Source organism: Coptis chinensis, chromosome 9 (assembly GCF_015680905.1).
Source record: "Coptis chinensis isolate HL-2020 chromosome 9, ASM1568090v1, whole genome shotgun sequence".
NCBI classification, from domain to species: domain Eukaryota; kingdom Viridiplantae; phylum Streptophyta; class Magnoliopsida; order Ranunculales; family Ranunculaceae; genus Coptis; species Coptis chinensis.
Genome location: NC_141464.1, coordinates 3,474,901 through 3,500,588, shown reverse-complemented (window position 1 = coordinate 3,500,588; position 25,688 = coordinate 3,474,901). Strand labels below are relative to the sequence as shown.

The 25,688-nt window shown below is 34.9% G+C and overlaps 1 long non-coding RNA gene across 1 annotated transcript; it reads right to left on the bottom strand.

The window, feature by feature from the left end:
- Positions 1-7,806: 7,806 nt before the first annotated feature.
- Positions 7,807-12,749, bottom strand: LOC147474429 (uncharacterized). The gene is made up of 7 exons (XR_015208754.1): positions 12,376-12,749; positions 11,198-11,273; positions 10,678-10,871; positions 9,591-10,334; positions 9,047-9,121; positions 8,687-8,925; positions 7,807-8,070 (listed from the first exon to the last, which is right to left on the bottom strand). It is a non-coding gene; the product is annotated as an uncharacterized LOC147474429 (long non-coding RNA).
- Between the last annotated feature and the right edge of the window lie 12,939 nt (positions 12,750-25,688).

Genomic DNA, 25,688 nt, shown 5'->3' with positions numbered 1-25,688 from the left:
TAGTAAGTTTCTGAAATCTAGGCTAAAGTACTTATTCTACAAATCCTGTGAGAATATAGCCTAAAGCCTTATATGAGTGAAATATTTAAGAAATGACATAAGGGAGAAGTAAATTCCGAATAGAGAAATCACACGTCCACTTGCTTAATCACTATACCATACCCTAAATGAGAATTTAGGCCCTATTTGGATCGATATAGCCAGAAATTCAAACCTATACAAAATTATTTCTGCTAGTCGCCCCTCTGAGCCTTTCTTTACCCTTTCATAAACCAAAAATCCTTTACCCTTTTACAAAAAAAATAAAAATAAAAATCAGCCTACCCATTTTTGAATGAGTATAAGAATAGAGATAAAATCAAGAATAGGAAAGAGAAAGACCTGTGAAACCAAGAATTTGTCAGTTGCTTCAAATAAGAAAAGAAAATTTCCATCCAAAGAAAAGAAAAAATAAATAAAAAGTTAGAACTCCAAAAGCAGAATCAAATGAGTCAAAAGCCAAAAGAAAAAGAAAAAAAAAATGGCTAAGGATGGAAACAAAGTGTAGAAGCAAAGTAAAGAACAAAATTTTCTCTAGTTATATAATATGAAGACTCTATTATCTCAGGTTTCTTTTTAAATATCCATTTCCTTCATTCTTAAACCATCACTTAATCCCCGCATCATTTAATAAAGACCTCTAACTCAATTAGGAATAGGTTAGTGTGATAGTAAGTGGCAGATGTGTTTGATCGACTTCGGCTTCCTTGTGTGTCATTGAGATTGTAAGGTAAAGTGTACCCACTGTGCACTAGGAGTGAGTGAAACTTGAGTGAAAAATTAAGAGTGGTTTTTGTCTTAACATATATGTGAGGACCTACTTAAGGACGTTATTCCAAAGTTTTAGAAACGGACCTATTATTGCATTTCATAGCATAGTTCATTATATATATATTTATTCATAGATGATTGATTATTATGCACGTATTAGCTTAGATTTTAACTTGATTATTCTGTATTCAATGCTAGTGAGATGTATAGATATATGAGAATAAAGTAGGAAATAGTAATTTTATTTCTTAGTCGTTGTAGTATAGATGAAGTTTGTGAGTACCTTCTCTGGAAAACTCTCACGAGGCTATAACTCGTCCACTAGGGAATTCCTAGTGGTTTAAGGCCATGTTGCATATGGTCAATGCAATTGCACTCGGCGAAAAGAGATTAGTTAGAACTCCATTTTTGGTCACTTATGCTAATTTCTCATATTTGCTTGAAGGCAAGCAAAATGTTGTTTGGGGATGGTTTGATAAGAGCCCTAAATTGTAGTTTTAACCCCTTAATATCATTATATTTAGACCAATTATGTGTATAATAAATATGAGTTAGTACTATTTATGTGCGTTTATGTATTTCAGGCATTGGAATCGAATATGTGAAAAACATGTCACTTTTGCGAAATAAAGGAGCAAAAGTCGGTTGCTAAGAAGTTCTATGATTAAAGGCCAAGATTCAAGGAGAAAAAGCCTTTTTAAAGTCAAAGTGAACGCGGGCAGAAATAGAGCAGAAAAGTCAATAGAACTTCTGCAGGTCGTATTTTTCGACTCAGACCTTAGAATTAGGCCTATTATATGTCAAAACAACCGGATCGGAGAGAGATTTCTAATGGTTCAAGTCTTGACACAATCAGAATGGTAAAAGTGAACAAAAAGGGTATTGAAATAATTTCGCGCAGAGAAACCCTTTTTGGACATATGTAATTAGGTTTTGGGATTGATTTCATGGCCCAAAACATGGCTTCAAAGCCCATGCACAAAATTGTAACCTAACCCTCTCCTATATAAAGGGGTTAAAGCTAAAACAAAACTTGGCTACTCCCACTTTAGTTTAATATAGTTTAGGGTTCTCTCTCTCTCTCCTCCCTTTTTAGTTTAGTTTATTTTTAGTTAATTAGTTTAGTTTGTAGCCTCCATTAAATTAATAAAAGTCAAGTTATTGTTCTTCATTATGTCTTCTATTTATTATTATGTTTATGATAGTCTAATGACTTCTATCTAAACCTCTATTAGAGGGGTTTGATGAAACTTGATGAAGACTTGATATGTTAGTTAGAATTATTGCTTGTTAAGAGTTTCACTCTAGTAGGTTAGTTGATTCGCCATGAGAATGGGTTGAACTTCCTCACATGCTAATTATTCGTTAGCAGAGATTGCCATGAATAATTAGGGATCAAATACTTAATCTTAATTGGTTAGGATTACAATAATCTACACTAGCATATTAGGAATAAATCAAAGTGGAATCAAATCCCCCTAATTTCTTCTCCATATTTTATTCAAGTCATATTCAATTGCTTACTTAAATTAGTAGAAGTTAAATTCATATATTTAGGTTCATAGTATAAATTCACCTCTATAAATATTACTCTCATCATTATTTCCTTGTGTTTGATCAATTGGATTCTATTATGTCTTGGTAGTTTAGGAGTGGAACGATTTCGTACTCTATATATTGCATGAATATACATGTGAGAGTAGAAAATAAATAATTGATACCATAAGAATAAAGTTAGAGAAATCTAAGTGAGTTTTACGGGTTATCAGTAATAAAACGCACAATTGGGGACTGATCAACTGCCCCCAAACAGCATTTTAGTTGTCCTCAAGCAAAAGATAAGATAAAAAACTAAGATCACAAATGTGTGATTTATTATACTAGTTTTATTTTGCAGAGTGCGATTGCATTGACCATATTCAACAAGGCCTTAAACCACTAGGACTTTCCTAGTGGACGAGCTTAAGCCTCATGAGAGTTTTCTAGAGAAGGTACTCACAAACTTCCTCTATCTAGTAGAAAGGGTCTTATTTCTTTATTTATTCTCAGAGGTTTATACATCTCATTAGTGGGGAATAAAGAAAAGCTCCTTTGAACTCAAAATAATATATACACAGTAGTTTAATCATCTAATGATAAACGTGCAAAACATGAGCGGTGAAATGCAAAAGCAGAATCATTTTCAAAACTTTTGGAGAGCGTCTTTAAGTTGGGTCCTCACAAGGGTGTGTTGCAATTACAACTCTCTGATAGATTCACTCAAGTTTCGTTTTCTCAAGTGCAGATGACACTTTTATTCCTTACATACTCGTATAACGTCCAAAGAAACTGGGGTCAATTGATCATAATATCCATTTACTATCACACCATCCTATTCCTAGTTAAGCTAGATGTCTTTTATTAGGAATTACGGAGCTAAAGTAATGGTTTAGAAATAAAGGGAAGGGAAAACAAACTCTGATAAGTTGAGAAATTTGGTCTTCAAGATATTTGTAACTAGAGAAGAACCTTGTTTTGTTCTTTGCTTCCGAAATTGTGATTCATTCTTTTAGCCCTTTGGCTTTGTGACTCCATATGATTTTGAATTTTGGGAGTTCTAACTTTTCTTTTGTTTCTTTTGAAATCGACTCCTTTTGATTTTGAACTTTTGGGAGATTTCGATCTTTGAATCTTTTTTTTCTTTTTCTTTTCTCTTTTGAAGCTTCTCTTCTCTTTTTACATATCATCCAATTGTCAACTCGTTAGCTGGGTAAGCTTTTTATTATGTGTGGTAATGGTTCAGGGATTGATGGCGAAGAAATAAAAAGGCTTTTAGAATTTGGTGAAGGCTCAAGGGGGTAACTAGAGGAATAGTTATCTTTTTGGGGTTTTAACTTTTATTTGGTTATATCAATCCAAAAATGGCCTAAATTCTCTCCTAAGATATGGCGTGGTGATCAAGCAAGTGGACGTGTTATCTCTCTATCCGGACATGCTTGTGTCATCACTCAATAATCATTCAGATGAAGCTTTTGGCTAGATTCTCACAAGATATAGAACTAAATTGTTCTAACCTTGGTCTTGGAAACTTACTGCTATATACAATCAAATGCTGATGTATGCCATTCATGAAAAGGTGCAGAAACTATTGTATGTATATTAGTCTAAGTTCGAAGAACGAATCTTTACTCTATTGCTATAATGAGACTTCTAAACTATTTATTCATCATAGGAAAAGGAAAACAAGACTTTTGGTACTAAACAGAAAAATATTTTTGGTCTTTTCAAAATATTTTAAGAAAGAAAGAAATGTAGAAAATCTATATAATATAAGAAATGATATATAAGAAATGCCTAGTTTTTGCAAAATGTTACTATACCACCCCCAAATAGAAAATATGTTTTGTTCTCAAAGTATGAAGAAAAGGAAAGAGATTATCATAGAAATATGAGCAAAAACAGCAGTAACATGTACTTTGTTCTTCGTTATGAAAATATACCACCCCCAAACAAGTTTGGAGCGTGGTTTGATAGATATAGAACAAGAAATACTTGGTTTATTGTACTAGAGATTTACGTAATTATTCTACTATGAAATACTTAACATGTATGCTGAATTATACTTAGAAGTTAAGAAATAAAAAGATGGGAAATGCAAGTATATATGTACACAACTATTTATATGAAATGGGTGTGTGTGTGTATTTTTTGAGTCCTGTTTTTCTCAAAAGGTATCTCTAACCATATAGAGGGTTTTTACAATAAGATAAAATCATACATTTTTCCAGTATCATTTTGGTTACTCTGGGGAGTAAGATTTTAATTTTTTTATATCCTCAAGTTTTTGAAAAACTATGTAGAGATGTTTTAAAGATAACTCATTCAAAAGCTGTGATTTCTAATACTAAGTTTGAAAACAAAATAAGTGATCTTACATTAGGCAACTTTCGTGTCGGCTCTTTATTGAACCCAATCCAAGCAAACTGTGGCTTCATTTATTTATGTTACGGGAGTTACTGCGCAGAACATAGTGGGATGGTTTATCCAATTGGACACTAGTGGATGGCGGAAACTAGGTCTCTTTGGCAAATTTTGGTTGTTCATGTTAAAATGGGGTGGAACAAGTGCTCTTATCTGTTTTGATTGTTTTAGGTACTTTGTCCTTGTCTGAACGTAGTTGGTGGTTTGACGAACCTGGAGGTGGTTAGGTTTGTGGCTTTGGGTGTTGCCTCCAGGGTGCATTTGGTATATTGAAAGCATAGACTTCTTGATGGTATGTTGGTGCGCAAGGGACAATTGGTATCTATGTGGGTTAAGCTAAAACAAAAGTGCATGGTGATATGGGCAACCCTTAGTAACCCATAACTGATCTTCAAACCGCCCTTAGAAGAATGGAGATTGCGTACTTCTAAGGGTTGGTCTATGTGAACTCCATTGCCCATGTTGTTTTTATTTTCAAAAAATCACATCAATTTTGATGTATCGAGAAACTCTAGTATAACCACAGGAAAAGCAATAACTTTTATGAAAGGGTGAGAGAAAAATTTGTTTTTGGCTTTTTGGTTTTATGTTCCTAAATTACTATGACAAAGAAATATAAACTATAAAACTACTAAGAAAAATCACTATGACGAAAGTGATCCTCCCAATAGAAGGTGCTTGAAATTAAGTGATTCTAATTGAGAACCTGTGTGGGGTTTGGCTTGCCCTAGATTGTGCACTTCCTTGTTTTGCAAGAAAGAGAATCTAGTGAAAAGAACTAGCTCTATTGCTAGATAATCTAGTCTCTCCTCTCCTAATATCTCGTTAGCCCTATTTTGTAGCTATTCCAACCAGAGAGAAAGACGAAGCTCAAAACAATTAGAAATCACCCATAGAAAGAAAATGTTTTCAAAATCAAGGGCTCCACCTGCCAACCATCCCATGGTATGGCATGCCTATAGAGGACGAGACATGCTAAACAACCATGAGAGACAACCATTAGACACCTTCACTCAATTCCCATCGCCCTCTGCTTTGTTTCACATCTCTTCTTTGCAAAGGAAAGACTACTCTCAACATCAAAGGTAAGATTGAAAGAAAAATGCTTATGTAAAAAATAGAAAATCAGGAAAATGAAAATAAAGATAGGAATTGTAAATGACAGGAATAGAAAAGCTATTCTAAGAAGAAGTGTAAAAAAAAAATTGTATACTTGCTTCATAGGGGTACACTACTTAAACTAGGAGTAACAGTGTTAATGTGGAATGCGCAAGATATACTGTGGACTCAAGACTCCGACACTTACAACCACACACTCCAAGTGGAGTGGTCCGGTTACCTTTATGATGTACTCCCATGGAATGCATCGAGAAAACATAAAATGAATCTTTTATAGTCAAATATTCAAGACTATATGTGGGGTACTTTTAAGTCAGATTCCCCAAGACTATGCATATGAGATGGATGATATGTTGTTAACTATATACTAATAGTCTAAACAGTTGGGGATCTTTATAGAAAAACATATGAAAATATCTACCCCCAAACAGAATGAAACGATGCAGTTAGAGTGTATGATGTAGAATGATAAAAGAAAGCTTATATAACGCATCATGGAATTTATGCAATAACCCATCATTGAATTGTCCTAGAGAGTGTGAGTGTGGTAGTAGTTGTTTTTCATGAGGCTTAGATGATGTGACATATGGAAAATTGGATTTTTCAACCACTTGAATTAAGGGATCATTGTATGCTCTCAAGAACTCATATTCCACCTTAGATTCAATTTCCTCTTTTTCTAGCACTTCAGTCAATGCGGAGCTCTTCTCAACTGGAATGATAGTCTCGAGAGTTTGTATGTTAGGCAAAGTCTCTTTACTGGGAAGGTTTAGAAAATTATGAAGGATCTCAAAGGCAATTTGCTTAAGTGCGAGCTTGAGGTTTCTTTGAAAAGGTTTAGTGGTGCAGTCCTCAAAATCTGGTGGATTTTTGATGAATGGAGGTTGGCTTTCGAGAGGTGTTAACTCGGGGGAATGATAGTCGGGTGGTGGTTCTTTATAAGATCTCGAGGACTCAGGGAACTCTTCATCTAGCTTTGGCGTTTCCACAAATTTGTGGTTCATATCGGCAATATTAAGGATGTCACAAATTTGTTCCATCAATAAGTCTTTAACGGCCAAACTAAAATCAGATTCACTTTCCACTATAGAATTTATATCCTCTTCTTCAGGCACTTCATTTTCTTTGTCCTCTTTATCTAGAACTTCATAAATTTCCTCAATGTCATCGTCCAAGTTTGTCGAGTTACTTTCCAACATAAGTTCTAGAGTTTCTTTTGTTGAAGTGTTCTCATGCATATAGTTATCATCATAGAATATGGAATTCACAAAATAGTCAGGTGGATGGTGATGTGGTTTTAATTGGTCATAAATATTAGGATGGGTTTTAGCAATTGGCTTTGTTATAGCAACACATTGTTCCTCTTTTTGGTTGGGTTTTAGACTGGTGGGAAGAATATTAGTCTCAGAGGTGGTATCGATTAAAATAGATTAGAGAGAACAAAAGGTCTTTGCTATTTGTTGTACACTACAAGAAAAAAGGCTTTATATCACTGATTAAAAACAGTGACAAAAAGTCTTTTGTCATTGTTTTTTTTTCCAAAACCATGAAGGAGTGGGAGTCATTTTTTTTTCCCAAAACCTTCACAAATATTTGTTCCAGACTAGCCTATCTCCACCACATAAAACGGTAACAACTGCTAAAAACCCTTCACAAAAAAATGTATCATTTGTGATGGTTTTAAATAAACTGTTATGCATTCATCATTTGAACGGTCATAAAAAATACCATTAGTCATGACGGTTTGGGTAAAACCGTGATATGTATATTTTTTTTTATTAAAATAAAAACATGAATATATATATGAAAACTCACAAAATTGGAGACCTACAATAAACTACACGCCTGAATATGATCCATTAAATTTCAAGTAACACTCATATATATTTCTAATTTCATTGAAACATTCCAATCCCCTTGGATAAGCAATATATATTTGTACTTAATCGTAAAGCGTAATGAAGTAAATAACACATTTCCCATCTAATTCATATAAATATAATCAACCTAATCCAAATCCAAATCCAAATAAAAAAATAACCTAATCTCGTCAAAGTTGATCACCCACATATGAACAAATTGGACAAATCCACAGCGCTTTCCCAACTAGTAGCATTCATTCCTCCAAGGGAGCCCCAAAATCCTAGTTCACATCTTTTAACACACTAGCCCATTTGAATTCTGCAATTGAAAAGAAGTGGACACTCAATATAACTTGATATAAAATAGCCAGTAAATGCACCGATATACAAGGTAACCAAGTAATCTAGGCATGCACAAATTATATATAAGATATTTCTTAAGGATTTAAAGTAAATTATTAGTACGTATGATAGTTGAATGCAAAATAGTTAACTTAAGAGCATAAATACCTATGTGAATAACCAGAATTGCAACTGTTAATATATCTAAGGGGTAAGTCGACCGAAACTATTTTAAACAAGCTACAAGTTATTATATAAGAAACCCTGATATCGCAAACAAACAATCTGTCCATTGTTAAGTTAAACCAAGATAGACTTAGGTTCAATACCCATTAATTGTTCTTGGGGAACACATGTACAACTCAAACCATTTGTGAATAACTCACAAACACTTACAACCAGGTACAAAACACCTATATATAAATAAATAAACGTACTACCAATGCTTTTAGCCTACCCCAAGGAGATGAAAAAAAAATGTATATGTACACTTTAATCAATTTTAAGTGCCTAAGAGTCGAAAGTAAACTACGATAATTCATTATCAGTGTTAAGTATATGAACGATGAAAATTTCAGTTTGAACAGTCTAACCTGTTAGTTTTGTAGCTTTTAGCACATACATCGACAAGTAATGAAACTTGGTTCGCTTGAATGTAGACTCGACGGGGTAACGTTTTTGTGTAGGTAGCGGAATCCCAACTTGAACACGACTCAAACTTTTCGCCTCTCAGAGATCGCTAAACACAACTACTATCACTTTTGCTAGTAACATTACCAAATATCAGCCTTTCAAATAGAGACTAATAGCATCAACTTGGTGATGATGTCCACTGAAATATAAGAAACATTCTACAGTAGAATCATCATATAAACATGGAAACAAAATAAAATAATCATCATATAGCCAAGTATAGTAGCATAAACAAAAGATTTATTGGAAAAAAAAAATACCTAGTAATTAAGAAGCACCTGATATTCATAAAGGGGCCAAAGTCAAGTCCTTATTCAAAGAGCACAGTCATGAAACTACAAGCAGCAGAAGTAGATTCCTTCTTTACTTCCTTGACAAAATAACATAAGAGCTTAAGCTAGAATCCAGGCGACCATCACCTACTTCATATCACCAAGACTTAGGTAGCATCCAAATATAACTAACATGAGTTCTGACGAAAACTTATTCCTTGGCAGTAGCCCTATATCAAATCGTGACAATATGACATGCACTTGACTATGCACTATATTCAAGATGCCTGAGTAACAATGTCAAACCATCACTAATACTATACTATCAGCCTATATTTAACTCTAAATACCTCAAACTAATAGAGTCCTTGACTATTTGAGTGCATTCCATTAATTGTAAACTTTCAGTAAAATTAAGGATTTTTTAGATCAATCAAAGCTAAAAGTGAAAAACCCTAACTGCCCAAAACGAATTAAACTTTGAATGAACATAAATATCGAGCAAATCTTAGGCCGAGTAAAACAACATCACCTGATTGCCTTTTCATTCTCTCTTCTTTAATACCCAATGTGAAAACATTCAAAGACAAAGCCGCCTCTCTATGGCAACAATGAGCTTGAAGTGCTTGTTCATCAAGAATAGCTTGAGCAGCAGCCACTACAGCAGCAAAAGGCTACGTGTATGTAGGAACCTGACTTAAGGTCCTCATAATACTTTAACGATTTCCAAACCTTAGCATAGAAGAATTTCAGTCTAACCATTTAAAGGAAAAATAATTTTAGTCTAACCATTTATCTGCAAACAAATACCTTAGCATACCACAACAAAGCATGAAAGCACCTAATAGCGACTTTTACCTCATACATACATAGCAAGTCACTTCTTTCAAAAACTAGAAGGTCGGATAATTGTTCCCAAAATAAACTAATCATACGAAACAGACTAAGCAATTGACTACACATTTCTCTTTCCCCTTTCTCATCCTCCATCTCCAACTTGGAGCAGCGACTGACAGACGAGCAAGATGACTGAATAGGACTTACCTCAAATCAGAAACTTCTCTTATACCTTTCTCATTCCCTGTCTTTCTCTTATTCTCAAGTACTTCATAACTAAGATAGGAAAACCATTAGCAATTCTCTGTCTTCAGCATACAAGGATTATGATTGGATAACAGTAAGACTGAAGAAATACCTAAACAAGCCTTCACAAATCTGAACATGTGCTAGAGGATTCAAAGCAGAGAGTCAATTAAAAAGGATGTGTGCATTATACCTACAAATAAGGATCATAATGAAAGCATTGGTAAATGCCTTATTACCGAGGTAACCTAACAACAAATATGTTTTGTTGGACCATTTAAATGAGTTGACAACTGGAAAGAAAAGGGGGAAAATTGGAAGCCAGACACATTAATCATCTACAAAAAGAAATCCTCTGAGCAAGCCCCAAACTTTTTTTTTGTGTGGGTGGGTGGGGATGGTGTATACTGTCATCGATAGAAAGTAATGCATGGAACAAGTCCAAACTATGGTTGTTTGAAAGCTCAGTGGAATGAAAGATAGAAAGAAAAAAAGAAGTCAGGGTCAGGGTCAAGATAAGGGTCAGGGTCACTCACCAGTCATCTACAGAAAGAAATCTACAGAGCAATCCCAAACTTTGGTTGTTTACAAGCTCAGGAGAACGTTCAGAAACAGCTTCACTTTCCATATCCAAAGCAGCATAAAGGTCTACTGTCTTATCTCCTTGTTTCTCATCATCCATTAGATCCTTTCCAGTAGCAGTAAGATTTATTTTGCCAATTTTATTTGCCTACATAAAAAAAATGTAGAAGTAATGAGGTCAAAGCAGAACTCTGCAATACCAACTAACATACCAAATCCACATTCCCTCTCCTGACTATAAATGTAAACCAGCATTAATTCTAGTAATTAACAAAAAAGAAGTAAGTTAAACTAAGAGTATGACTAAAACATTCTCCTTTCGAACATACATGAAGACAGCACATCAGAAGACTAAGTAAATACTAAGATTGTCAAACTGACAAATTATCAAAAGTAAAGAGTACATTTAAAAATAATAAAGTATGATTTTCTTAAATGACAGCTACAAAAATATCTCTATATTAGTTTGTTTACCTCATTGATATGCTTTGCTGAAAATGCATCATAACACTCAAAGGCCTCTTCCTCTTTAGGAAGTAAGTGGGCATAACTGAAGGAGAGAAATAATAGGTTAGTAGTAAGCAAGTAGCTCACTCTTATCTCAATGACTATGAAACAAATATCCTCAACATATGCTCGAATGTAGAAAAATGGCGCAGTGTAGCTAATAAAACAAGAAAATAATAAATGAAAAGAACATGTGAACGTATTTGTTAGCAGTCTCAAGGTACTCCAAGCACAATGGAACCATTTCTCAGACCTACCATATAAGAATCTATGGACCTCATGGACAACCATGTGTAGGAGCAACATTAGCACCTGAATTTCCATAGCAAGAAAATCTGGAGGTCAACCATTTTGACCATCTAAGACTTTCACATTCTCCATAGCCATATGTAAATTAAACACCAACGATTCATACTATTAGCACTGAAGCATCTGTCATGGTATTTTGACTTCCTCAACTACATTTTATATTATGCTACCACCTGGGTGGGATAACCTCAAGGAAAGAAGCTGAACATTGACTTGAATTCCCGTATTTCCATGAAAAACAAGTCCCACAGAGAGATGAGAAGTGGGGGAAAGAGTAAAATTACAATCTCTTCAACATCCTTCTTGCATAAAAAAAGTATGTTCTATTTATACTCTGGAACAACTAACTATGTTAGTTATTCCCATGGTGACCATTTTGTGACAACCTTTTTTACCCAGCCAGCGGATGTTCTAACTAGAGTCCGATTAAAGCTTTGACTGGAAATCATTCAATAAATATGCTTTCAAACTTCAGCATAAGAGCACAGCAAATTGAGCTAGTGTAAGCAAATTCCACCAGTGCAAGTATTTGATAGAACAAGAAAAACAACTTTCTATTTATTAATAATAAGTGAGCCATCATAGTGATTATAAAATTTCGTAAAGCATCGCGTTAAGCTTGGTAAGTTCTAAAAGTTTCCCTTCCAAAAAGTAACTGTCTAAGAGGCACCAACTACAACAAAGATTTTGACTTTTTGAGCATTATTCAATGCAACCGAATTCTAGCCTATATTAATGGACTAATGGTGTACACCCAAACATGCTATATTATTGAAATTGAAAAACAATTAATGGATATTAAAGGGTGAGAATGAGAGAGACAGAGAGTTCTAAACCTGTTTGCCTTGCTTCCTCCACCGTGACTCCTTTCAAAATTAGTGAATACAGTAGTGGTACTCCAAAACAAAATATTAGTATAAATCAAATCAAATCTTTATTTTAAAAATCACTAAAAAGGAGTGAATTTGTATTTGGTTGAGTGAAACAGGACAAACAGTTAGCTTAAGGGAATTTTTTTGGTTATTTTCTTAATTTTCCAAAAACAAATAATCCTAATCGGCAAAAGTGAAGAAAGAGTCGTGAGAGATCATGCGATTCATTTTGTTTGTTTTTTTGTGAAGCATTGAACGAACCCCAAGTGTTTGAAGAAAGTGGGTCGGGAGACTGAACGTGGGTTTCGTAGTAGTTTTTTTTAGTGTAGTTGTGGGGCGGGACTAAAATATTAGAAATTGGTCTTTTATGACTGTCACATAAACTCTGTGAAAATATGACTATTTTAGTGAAATAGTCACAAATAGTTCTCCACACATATATACCTTTTTTAGAAAAAAATCATTTGTGACCGTTTCAAAAACTCACGTCACAAAAAACTTTTTAAGACAGCCACAAAAACCCTTTTCTGCTATTTGTGACCATTTCGAACACAATAGTCACAAATAACTTTTTAAAACAGTCACAAAAACCCTTTTTTTTACTAGTGGTATTTGAATTGTTTGCTTGACTATTTTTGGTAAAGTTGGTCTGTGATATAGATGGTGGAGTGGAATATGAATTTGAAATGGATGGTGATGTGAATGGTAATGGACTGTTAGTGAACCCATATTTTGACTGACCGGGTGGATATATGAATGATGGTTGACTTTTTACGGTGGAATTCCATGAATTGTTTGCATGATTAGAAAAATATGGGTTGTATTAGGTATTAGGGAAATTTGAAAATTGAGGTTCGGAGGCTCGAACTCGATATATGATGTGCATTGAGACGCCCAATGATACGGACTACCACAACAAGAACAAGGGTCTCGGTTTACATTGTAATTCCATGACGGTTGTGATACATATTGATAAGACATGGATGCTCAAACAAGAGTGCTACATAATCTGCAAAAATTCATTTGTGACTTTGAAGTTTTTGAAAAGTTTGCATGCAATGTCTATATATTAGATACTATGCCCGGTTTGAATGTAACAGTAGGTGCGAAATTGGGTTTTTGGAACTACACGCGTCAAGGGAGAAGATCACTACTTCACCAGATGGTATGCCACCAAGAATCTCACCCACGGTATTTTTTAGGGAGGGGAGTGAGGAAGGTGGTTGGTCCACTGGAATTTGGTAGTTTACTACTCTCTTTGTTCGTGCTAGATGTTTGTCCTGATGGACATGACTAAATTGGCTCTGCTTGGTTGATTTTATCTTTTTAATTTGGTCTATGTAACAAACATTTCACGCAACATCCGTTCGAAAGTTGGTCTTAATCCTACTTTTTGTTCTTATGGCTCGGGTTTAGCCTTAGCGTAAAATATAAAGACAAAACTGAAATGTAAATCACACAATCATCCAAGCATGCTTAGTAACACACAAGTATCTTCTTACACTTTGTAGCGAGGAGGTTTAGAAATTACAGCCCAAGGTGTGCGTACACGACCCTTGGGGTGAAGGCGATGTGGTGGGGTTGACAAAGTGTTTGATGTCTTGCGTGTCAACCCACCATTCGAGCTTTTCCTTACGGTTACAAATTTAATCTAACTAAGACCCACAAGCTGGGTCAAAATGTTGGCAAAGCCAATAAATTACAATTGATTGATTGCCTTCAAACAACTTTGCCTTTAAACTATGAAACTATGAAAGCGGTAAACACGAAAATTAACTATGTTTAACTTAATTAACTAATAACTTAATTAACCAAAATATGTAAAAGTTTGGAAAGTGTTAGTCAAAGATTAGAACTTCAACCCCCAAGTTGGGTTGTGATGTGCGCGCATGGTACTACTCTTTCGTGCCACACATCCAACCGATCCAAGTTGGTTGAATCTCTAACTCTTGGTAAGTAAACTTAAACAAAAAGACTAAACTTTCAAAGCTTAAACTATTTTGTATTTAACCTAAATAATTTTTTTTTGTATTTTGACTTACTTATATGATATTATCTTAATCTAAACATGCATAAACAATAATTAATGAAAACTAAAACCTAAACATGTTACTAAACTAATTTTAATTTTTTAATCTTGCTGATGTATTACTAATTCATTTTAATAAAAAAAACATTTTAATTTTTAAATTGCATTTTTAATTGAATTTTTGGTTTTTGAAAACTCAAAAACTTGTAAATATATTTACTTTTTATCTACTAATAGTTGAATTAAACAGACTATGGTAAATTAAAGTGGACTTACATATGAAGATTCTGAGCCAATAGAATCTTCATTTGATAAAAACGAGGCACGGCGCATGTTAGGTAAGGTGCGGTCGTGTCATCTGCGTCCGCTGGGAAATGGTTCGCGGGTGCATGTTGTACGCGGATGGGGGGAAATGGTTCACGGGTGCGTTTCGCACGCGGGCGCATGTATGGCAGGCGTGGCGCTGGTGTTTTTTTCTCCATTTGCACTCTATTTTCTACAGCAAGTTCCGATGCCTCGTCTCGTGCTACTGTCGGGCTCTGTTTGCGAAGAAATGTACTGGAAACACATAAAAACGAAACATCAGTACCGAAAATTAGAGAAAAAAAAACTAAAAAATTGATATCAAGATTGAGAAGAAGGGTTCAATGATTGTTGCTCTTCTCCATCTTCCTCTCCCTATATGAATCCATGACGGCGGCGCCATTTGAAGAAGATTTATTAGTAGTGGTGGAAAGAGTTTTGTTGTTCATCTTAGATTTTTTGTTTAGAGGAGGGTTTTTGATACATGAAACACTAAACTTTGTAACTTTTCTCTCCTAGTCTCTTTTAGCTATTTGGAATTACTCTCAATCTTAAACTTGTATAGAAATGACTAAGAAACTTGTATTGAAAGGATTAAGAAAACGTTGTATTGAATTGATTAAGAACTTGGTTTACACTAAAGCTTGAAGAACATAAAAATGGAAAATAAGTAAATAACAATTTAATTTAAAAATATTTAATCTACTCCTAATGACCTAAGATTTAGATATAGGGTTTACTCCTAACAAACCAATTGGTTTGGACCCTAAAACTTGGATAAGAAATTCTCTACATCTATTTGGTTTATATAAGACACCATTTATAATTATACCCTTCCTTCTAAAAACAATCTTATGGGCCTTTGACCTAAGCCCATACAATAGAAGTCTTGAATTTGGCTTTAGGTCCCTGGGTCAGTAGCTTTTAGTCTTGAGTCCTTGCGTCTTTGACTTTGATAGTTGACTTGAGTTTTGACGACTTTCCTGTAACTTTGCTCCGAAGCTGGAATCTTCCCAAGCAGCATAAATAGCCATCCTTTTTGTGATAAAATACACGTATTAGGAATATGCGTCTTAAATGGCTTGTATCCCGCAAACATTAGCGAAAGCTATAAGTTGTATGTTCATTAAGCATAAGAAAGGCATATTCAAAGCATTGTAAAGATAATAAAAGGCACATTTGGGGACTGATCAGCATGCATCAGCATTTATTGTATATAACAGTGAGTTTCTAATATGAGCCCAAAATTGAAGTTTTAACCTTTTAATAATATTACTTTTAGACCAATTATGTGATTAATAAATAAGAGTTAGTGTTGTTTACGTGCTTTTATGTATTTTAGGCATTGGAGTCAATTATATGCAGAAATGTGTCCCTTTTGCGAGATAAAGGAGCAAAAGTTGGTTGATAAGAAGTTCTATGATTAAAGGCCAAGATTCAAGGAGAAGAAGCCTTTTTAAAGCCCGGTCAAAGCTGAAAAGTCAAAGTCAACGCGGGTAGAAATAGCACACAAAATTCAATAGAACTTCCGCAGGCTGTATCTTTGGACTCATACCTCGGAATTGAGCCTACCATATGTCAAAACGACCGACTCGAAATGAGCTTTCTAATGGTCCATTTCTAATAGACTATTGAAGCCATTTCTAATAGAAAACCCCATTGTGGACTGAAAAACGATATTTTGGGCTCGATTTTATGGCCCAAAACATGGCTCCAAAGCCCATGCACGATTTTGTACACCTAGCCTCTTTTATATAAATAGGACTAAGGCCAAACTCTTATGGACTACTAGATTAGATTCAGATTATAGATTAGATCCATATATAGTTAGTTATTCATAAACCTAGTTTTAAGTTAGTTTAATTCAGTTTGAATTCTTAGACTCTTTCAATTAGATTAGTAAAGTAATTATTATTCTTTCAATAATGTCTTGTTCTTATTGTTCTTATTGTTCTTATTGTTCTTATTCTATAAATGATAGTTTGATGAATCAAAACTAAAACCTCCATTAGAGGGGTTTGATGAAGCTTTGATGAAAACTTGATTGTGGTAGCATAGAAATAGTTGTAATAATCTATTCCACTCTAGAAAGTAATTAGTTCACCATGAGAATGGGTTTAATTTCTTCACATACTAATTATTAGTTGATAAAGATTGTCATGAATAATTAGGGATTAGAAATACCCAACCTCTACGTGAAAACATAAAGATTTGGATTACAACAAATTTTATGCTAGTTTATTAAGTCGAATCAAGGTGGAATCAAATTCCCCTAATTCCTTCCCATATTCACATCGTATTATTGAATTGATGTAGTTTAAATCATAACATCTAAATTAGTTAAATCACCATCTTAGCATAATTTCATTTCATTACTCTCATCGATTTTTGTTAGAATTAATTAATTAGGAAATCTTACGTTTAAATGAACTAGGAGTGGAACGAATTCTCTACTCCACATATTGCATTGAGACGAGAGTAGAACTTTGATACCTTATAGTAAACTTCATTTAGTTTTACTTATTCTTGAGTTTAATTAGTTAAGTCTAGTTAAAACTATCATTTTTACATTTATCAAATGGCGCAGCTGCCATCTTAGTTTTGTTTAAATTCATTTCCTTTAGTATTGTTAATCCTACACAAATCCCATTAAACCCACCCACCCTTGTTTTGATCTAACTGTGTTTGTTTGGTTCAAAAACTAAATTTTTTCGTGGAAAAAGCAAGAGCGCGACATGCGCCCTCTATAGCCAAAATTGGAGCGTGACCCGCCCTCTATCGCCTGGACATCGAGTTAGGCAAGAGCGCGACCCACCCCTTCACAGGCAAATTTTGAGCGTGACCCTCCCTCAAGCGCCTAGACTTTGTGTAAAAGCAAGAGCGCGCCCTACCCCCTTATTAGGCTAATTCCATGCACCCCATGCCCTCTTCTGAATAAGCCCGATTTCACAGGTTAGTTCAAACTTACATTTGTTCAAGTTATTCAGTGTTGCTATCTTCTTTAATACACTGAAATCGCGTATACAAGACGTTATTCAAACGCGTAGCATGGAGACATTTAGGTACTCCTTCTTCCACTCCTCGCCTCTCCTGTTAGAGGATTTATTCTAGCATATCAGGGTTGTTTTGACTGTTGTCGTGTTTCTTTAACATTGGACTTAGACTTGCATGAGATTAAGGTCCAGTAAGAAAAAACCGACAAATGTAATCTATCATAAACGTCAACGCACACGCCTATCTAGAATTCCACACACTACACCTGCATTAATGGATGAAGGAACAAAGACTCATCTCTTTGATTTTTATAAAGCCCTGAGCGATAGCCCTAAATCATGCATCATTCTTATAGACCCGGTGGGGATTTCTGAGTCCCCCCGAATATATTTAATTTGTTACCAGTTTTTCATGGGTTAAACCATGAGAAGCCTAATCAGCATATGCATAGGATTGGACAAGTTCTTACCACATTCCATCATCCTACGGTAGGCACGGAACAAATTAAACTAAGGGTGTTTTCTTTCACCCTAGTCGATAAGGCGGGGTCTTGGTTAACTGCCCAAGTGCCTAATTCTGTGGACTCATGGGCCAAACTTGTTCAATTGTTTATGGAACAGTTTTACCCACCACTGAAGATAGATGAAATGCTTTACAAGATTCATTTTTCCGCGTAATCCTCATGAATCCTTTTCAAAGGCCCGAATCATTTCAATCGATCTTCTTATAGAGTGTCCACATCATAACCTTGCGAAAGACACGTTAGTTCGTACCTTTTTCAAGGGGCTTTTACACCATCATAAAGAGGTTCTTGATATAATGAATGGGGGGGGTAGTTTCCTCAATAAAGGAACCTCAGAGGCTTATAGATTTTTAGAAGATCAAACAAAGCGTAATAATAAATGGATGGGGGGGGGGGGGTTTAGTGACGATATACCCCGCTCCGCTAGTTCTTCTTTAACAGTTAAGGCTGCCGGTATGTTTGAGATTAAATTTGATCCTGAGCTTAAAACTTTAATCGAATCTCTCACTAAAAAGGAAGAAGTTATTTCTGTTCAACAAAAGCCTACCCCTGTCATGAATGTCAACTCTATTCCATGTAATTTATGTTTGAGTCCTATGCATCTTGACTCCTATTGTCCTCGTCTATGAACAACCATCCACACAGTCGGACAATGTTTGTTCCATTAATAGCAAACCTAACCTAACACACCTTGGCAACAAAACCCCAACTTCGGTTGGCGAAATAATCAACAAGTTACACCTCCAGGGTTTAATAATCAAAATGTTAGGCCAGCAAACAACTACAACTAAGCTCCACCACGACAAGGACAAGGACAAGGTAATTATAATAATTATAATGCTAATAGAGGTATTGTTCTGGTTAATAATAACTATCACAACCCACCTGTTAATAATCAACGTGAGATAGTTCATGTCACACCACCTGTAACAACTACACATCCACAACCGGATTGTTTCGATGCCTTCATGCAAACCCAACAACAGATTTTACAGTCTATCCAACTTTCCTTACAGTAGTTAACCCAAGAGAAAGTACAACCAAAAGGTGTGTTTCCAGGTCAAGCTATACCTAATCCTAAAACACCAAACACAACCTTTAAGGTAAACGGTAATACTAGTAATGAAAATGGAAATGTAGGTGAGTTAAATGCTATCACTACTCTCCATTCTGGTAAAGTGGTTGATAACGCCGTAACTATGCCCGTTGTTACACCACCAGTAGTCATAACAAATGAAAACTTACTAGATACCGAACTAGAAACTGAAGATCTTACCCCTGTAGAAGTACCAGTTAAACCACAACCTAAGAAACAAAAGGCTAAGGTTAAACATCATGTTGATCCATATGCTAAATATAGAGAGAACCCACCATTTCCCCTAGAGATTAGCCATGTTAAACAAGGATACAAATTTTGATGAGATTAGGGAAGTTTTGAAAAATCTAACGATAAACCTACCTTTTCTCGAAGCTATTAAAAATTTATCACAACATGCTAAGTTTCTAAAAGAGTTGTGCACTACTAGGTGTAAAACAAATATTCCTAAAGATGCCTTTTTAACTGAACAGTTTCCAACTTTATCTAAACATAGTGGAATTGTTAAGTACAAGGACCCTGGGCGTCCTACTATATAATGCACCTTAGGGGATACTCACACGACAACTACTCTATTAGACCTGGGGGTGAGTGTTAACTTACTCCCTTATTACCTATATAACCAAATAGGTCTACAAGATATGCAACCTACTAAAATGATGTTGCAATTAGCTGATCAATATATTAAGTATCCTAAGGGTGTTGTTGAAAACGTGCTTGTTAAGGTTTAGGATTTCTACTATCCGGCCGACTTTGTGATCCTCGACACAAAAGTCGCTAACGACTCTGTTCCTATCATTTTAGGGCGTCCCTTCTTGGCAACTGCCAACGCGCTCATACATTGCCGCGATGGTTCGATGTCCTTGTCCTTTAGCCATATTTCTATTGAGGTAAATGTTTTTAAAACGATGCAACAGTTCCCAGATATGATTGTTGATAGAGAGGTTAGCATGATCGAGAGCCTAGCTCAAGATTATTTCTACAACACGTTTCTTGATAATCAGATGCACCAAATTCTTTCCTTCGGAAGTTCCAAAATTGATGCCATGATAGAAGAAATTTTTTTTCATCCACTATCATAGTGATTCTTCTACCCCACCTATTGAAGAATGTCTAGCATATCTAAAAACTTCTGATGATATAGACCTGAGAGCTCTAACTGAGCACCATTCACCTTCCATCAATGTTCCCTGCCCTCCACCTTTTCAAAGGAACCTTGAGTTTGCAATTGACCCTTTTGTTTTTCCTGTGCTTTATGATTTTCTAAACTCTCCTAGTAAGAAACTACTACCTAAAGTGCCACCCGATATCTTCATTTTTAGATGTGTGATAATACCAACCCATGCCACAAATGAGTTTTATGCTAAACCCATATTCTCATTTTTTCCATTCCTTACTACTAAAATTCATCCATATCCACCATATCTTCCACAACCATTCATTTTTTCATGATCATTCACTTAGCCACCCTTTCATTATGGGAAAAAGAATACATTGGATGCTAGGTTAGGTTCTAGATCCATCAGTATTCACTATCATCCCGCTAGGCCACATTTTGGGCAATCATGGTGCTTGATTGTGTTTGGGTATGTTTCCTGTGATCATTTTTATGGAATGATCCACAACTATTTCAGTTGTTGATATATGGTAAACTGCATGTTCATTATATACATATGTTTTAGATAAAGTCTTGAGTATCTGACTATAAAAGACTCATTTTATTTTTCGGTGTACTCCATTCCAATCTTATATTTTGGTAAGTGCACCATTCAGGTAACCAGGCCCTCCCCCTGGAGTGTGTGGCTGTAAGTACCGGATCCTAAGTCCACATTTAACATAATTCACATTTTCCACTCTTGCATGTTTTCTCAGTTTTTTAGTCAAGTTTCTCTATGATGTGAATTATGTCTTTATTGCTTTATTGTTTTCCCTTATATTAAATTTGTATTCATAAAAAGTAAAAAATATTAAAAACATAAAAATAGTAATCTAGCAAATCTCAGGAATCTGACTTTAAAAGATCCACATTTTTAAACCATTTTTTTAAACTATGTTGTCTGATAAATCGTAAAATGATAGTTTTCCCACGAATACAATTACGCATAGGTAAGTAAAAATAAAGCTAAACTTAGTGTCTATTTATCAAAGTTTCCTACACTCTCAAATGCTATCGCAATAGAGTTGGAGTTGAAAGTTCGTTCCACTCCTATTTCTTTAGTATGCAATGTTTTCTAAGATTATCGGTCTTACCAAAGTTAATGAGAGTATTATGGAATTATACTACGATGCAAATTATACTAACAAGATATGATAATTCAACTACAAAATGCTAAATTGATACTATGATAAGGAATTAGGGGGGATTGATTCCACCTTAACTCGACTTAATTTGCTAACGAAGAATCGTCGAAATCCGAATTGAACTGCTTTCGCATAACAATTGGTTCTTCCTAATCCCTAGTTGTTCATGGTAATCTCTACCAACATCTAGCATGTGAAACAATCAAACCTATTCTCATGGTGAACTAATTGTTTTCTAGATTGGAATGGAAAATTATGACTATTCTACGCTACCAACAATCAAGCTTTCATCAAGGCTTCATCAAACCCCTCTAATGGAGGTTTAGCCTTGAGTCATCAAACTTTCATTTCTCATTGAATTTAAACAAGACATCATATAGATATTGTAACTTTACTTATTTGATCTAATCAATAATAATCTAATGATTCGAAATGAACGAAAACAAGATTAAGAACTAAATTAGAACTATGATTTAACTAATTATGAAATAAGACAAACTAATTTATGAATTTAACAATACTAAAACTAAATAAGAATTTAATCAATAAACTAAATTGGAATTAAAAACTAATACTTTATTATAAAACTAAATATGATTCTAAAATAATAATCTAATTGTTCTAACACTAATTAATTGAAAGGTAAAACTAGATCTAAAACAAGATATGAAAACTAATTATTAATGGAGAGAAAACTAGATTCAGAATTCTATGCCAATGGCTACCTACAAACTATAATACTTAAGAGTTAAGTCTTTTGTGTTGAAATGGAGGAGAAAAGATCCACATTTTCGTGCATGGGCTAAGGAGCCATGTTTTGGGCCCGAAAATCGAGTCCAAAACCCAATTTCTTCAGTCCATAGAGGACTTTTCAGCTGGATTTTGCTTCAACAGACTTTTCTTCCACATTTGCTCCTTTGATTGGGTCAAAGCTTAGAACATTGAAAAGCTCTTTCCAAGCCGGTCGTTTTGGCATAAGGTAGGCCCAATTCCAAGGTCTGAGTCCAAAGATACGGTCTTTCAGAAGTTCTGCTAACTTTTGTGTGTTGTTTCTGCCCACGTTAACTTTGACTTTTCAGCTTTGACCGGGCTTTTTAAAGGTTTTTTCTCCTTGAATCTTGGCCTTTAATCACAGAACTCCTTAGCAACCAACCCTTTCCTCCTTTATCTTGCTAAAGTGACACATTTCTGCACATAATTAACTCCAATGCCTAAAATACATAAAAACACGTAATCAGCAATAACTCTTATTTATTACTCGCATAATTGGTCTAAAAGTATTATTGTTAAGGGGTTAAAACTACAGTTTTGGGGTCTTATCAAACCACCCCCAAACAGCATTTTGTTTGTCTTCAAGCAAATATGAGAAATTAGAATAAGTGACCAAAAATGAAGTTCTAACTACTCTCGTTTCGCCGAGTGCGATTGCATTGACCATATGCAACAAGGCCTTAAACCACTAGAAATTCCCTAGTGGACACAAACTTCATCTATACTACAACGACTAAGAAATAAAACTATTGTTTCCTTCTTTATATCTCAATTATCTATACATCTCACTAACAATGAATACAGAATAATCAAGTCGAAACCTAAGCTAATATATACATAATAATCAATCATCTATGAATAAACATATATACAATGAGTACTACTATGAAATGCACTAGCAGGTCCGTTTCTGAAAACTCGGAATAGCGTCCTTAAGTAAGTCCTCACATAAATGTCAAGACAAAAATACTCTGATTTTTCCGCTCAAGTTTTGCTACTCCAGTGTGCAGTGGGCACACTTTACCTTACAATCACAATGACGCAAAAGGAAGCTGGAGTCGATCAAACACATCTGCCACTTACTATCACACTAACTTATTCCTAATTGAGCTAGAGGTCTTTATTAGGTGTTGTGGGGATTAGGAGATGGTTTAAGAATGAAGGAAATGGATATTCAAAATGGACAAGTCTGAGATAATAGAGTCTTCATATTATGTAACTAGAGAAAATCTTGTTCTTTACTTTTGCTTCTACACTTTGTTTCCATCCTTAGCCATTTTTTTTTTTTTTTTTTTTTGCTTTTGACTCCTTTGATTCTATTTGTTGGAGTTCTAACTCTTTATTTTCTTTTATTTATTTATTTATTTGGATGGAAAATTTCTTTTCTTATCTAAAGCGACTAACAAATTCTTGATTTCAAAAGTCTTTCTCTTTTCTATTCTTCATCTCTATTCTCAGACGCATTCAGAGAATGGGTAGGCTGATTTTTTTTTCTTTTTTTCTTTCTTTTTTTTTTATTTTTTTTTTTTTTTTGTAACAGGGTAAAGGATTTCCGGTTTATGAAAGGCTCAAAGGGGCGACTAGCGGAAAATAATTTCATAAGGTTTGAATTATTGGCTATATCGATCCAAAGAGGGCCTAAATTCTCGCTTAGGATATGGTATAGTGATCAAGCAAGTGGACGTGTGATTTCTCTATCCGGATTTTACTTCTCTCTTGTGTCATTTCTCATATGTTTCACTCATATAAGGCTTTAGGCTATATTCTCACAAGATTTGTAAAATAAGTACTCTAGCCTAGATTTTAGAAACTTACTGCCAAACAATCATAGATACTCATGTAATATAGTTATAGATAGATGCAAAGATTATTACCTACATATTAACCTAAGTTTCTAAAAATTATTCTAATGCAAAGGCTACGTGAGAGTTCTAGATTATTTAGAGCATAGAGAAAGAAAACAATACCAATATTCCTAAGTGTATAGCGTAACTTTTTATTTATTTTTTTTGAAATTTTTGAATTTTTACTAGAAATCAAGTGCCTACTGTATATATCTATATCCTAACAGATGCCTTAATTACACGTGTTTCTATGCCCCCAAACAAGAAACATGCTTTGTCCTCAAAGTATGTAAATAAAAAGGGTAGAAAAATACCATGGAAACGCTTGAAATTATGTAATATCTGCGAAACAAAGTTAAAACATACTAATATAGAAAAAGAAAAACAGACGCAACTCTATATGAGTTCCACCCATTATGGAGTTAACAAGAATCAAATTGCTTAGGACATAAGCAGACACTAACAAAAACTAAAAACTTACCTTAACTCCCGTTTAAACGTCATCCTCCTCATCTTCCTCTCCAAAGAGATAAGGTTCCTTCGTGTCCTGCCATGCCATGATAACTTGCCATGCCCGCCACCGTGTGTCATCAACTTGTGCTAACTTGTCGAGTGTTACTATATCTGATGGGATGTAAGGGGCAACTAAATGAGGCTGCACCTGCCATCCCGGCCAAGTCATAACTCGAAATGAACGAACCACCCAATTGGTGGGTCTCATGACTTCAACCCTTTTCCAATCCGTGAACTAGGTATAGAATACAGGTAAACAACTACGCATGATGCGGCAAACCAAAACAGGCATAAGAAGATACTTATGCCTCATACTTTGGGCTCTCTTAAGACTAGCCACTAATACTCAGGGAATGTCAAATCGGCGCCGTCCTTCCGCTAAAGCAAGGAAAACGTCTCCAGCGGTACTATTTGCAGAAGTAAACTGCCACCCTCCTAAAATATTCATCAGGATGAATAACATGGTGGTGCCTACATTCAGGGATAGGCTACCAAGGGCTATGCTATATCGCCCTTGGTCCATTACACGAAACACCCCTCCCCCATAATACTCATGGAAATATGTATAGTCATAGAGGTATGCATTATCGGTCATATATCCCCACGTGTGAATAGGATCAGGTATTGGTAATCCCAAAACTAACGCTACCAAATACTTATTGAATTCTAGTGGCATGTCATCAACTACAATGGAGAATTCTTGTTCTCCATCTTGGTTACAATAGAAATTAACATGGTCATAGAAATAAGCAGTAAGCTGAGGTGAATACAAGTCGTCATCACTTACCAGTAGATGCCGCCATCCTAACTGCAAGATCCTATCGTGGAACCAACCTCCAAAAGTCTCGCTACCCAATAAGTCTTAGAAAGATTGTTCAGGTATGACTGTAGAAGATGTCATCA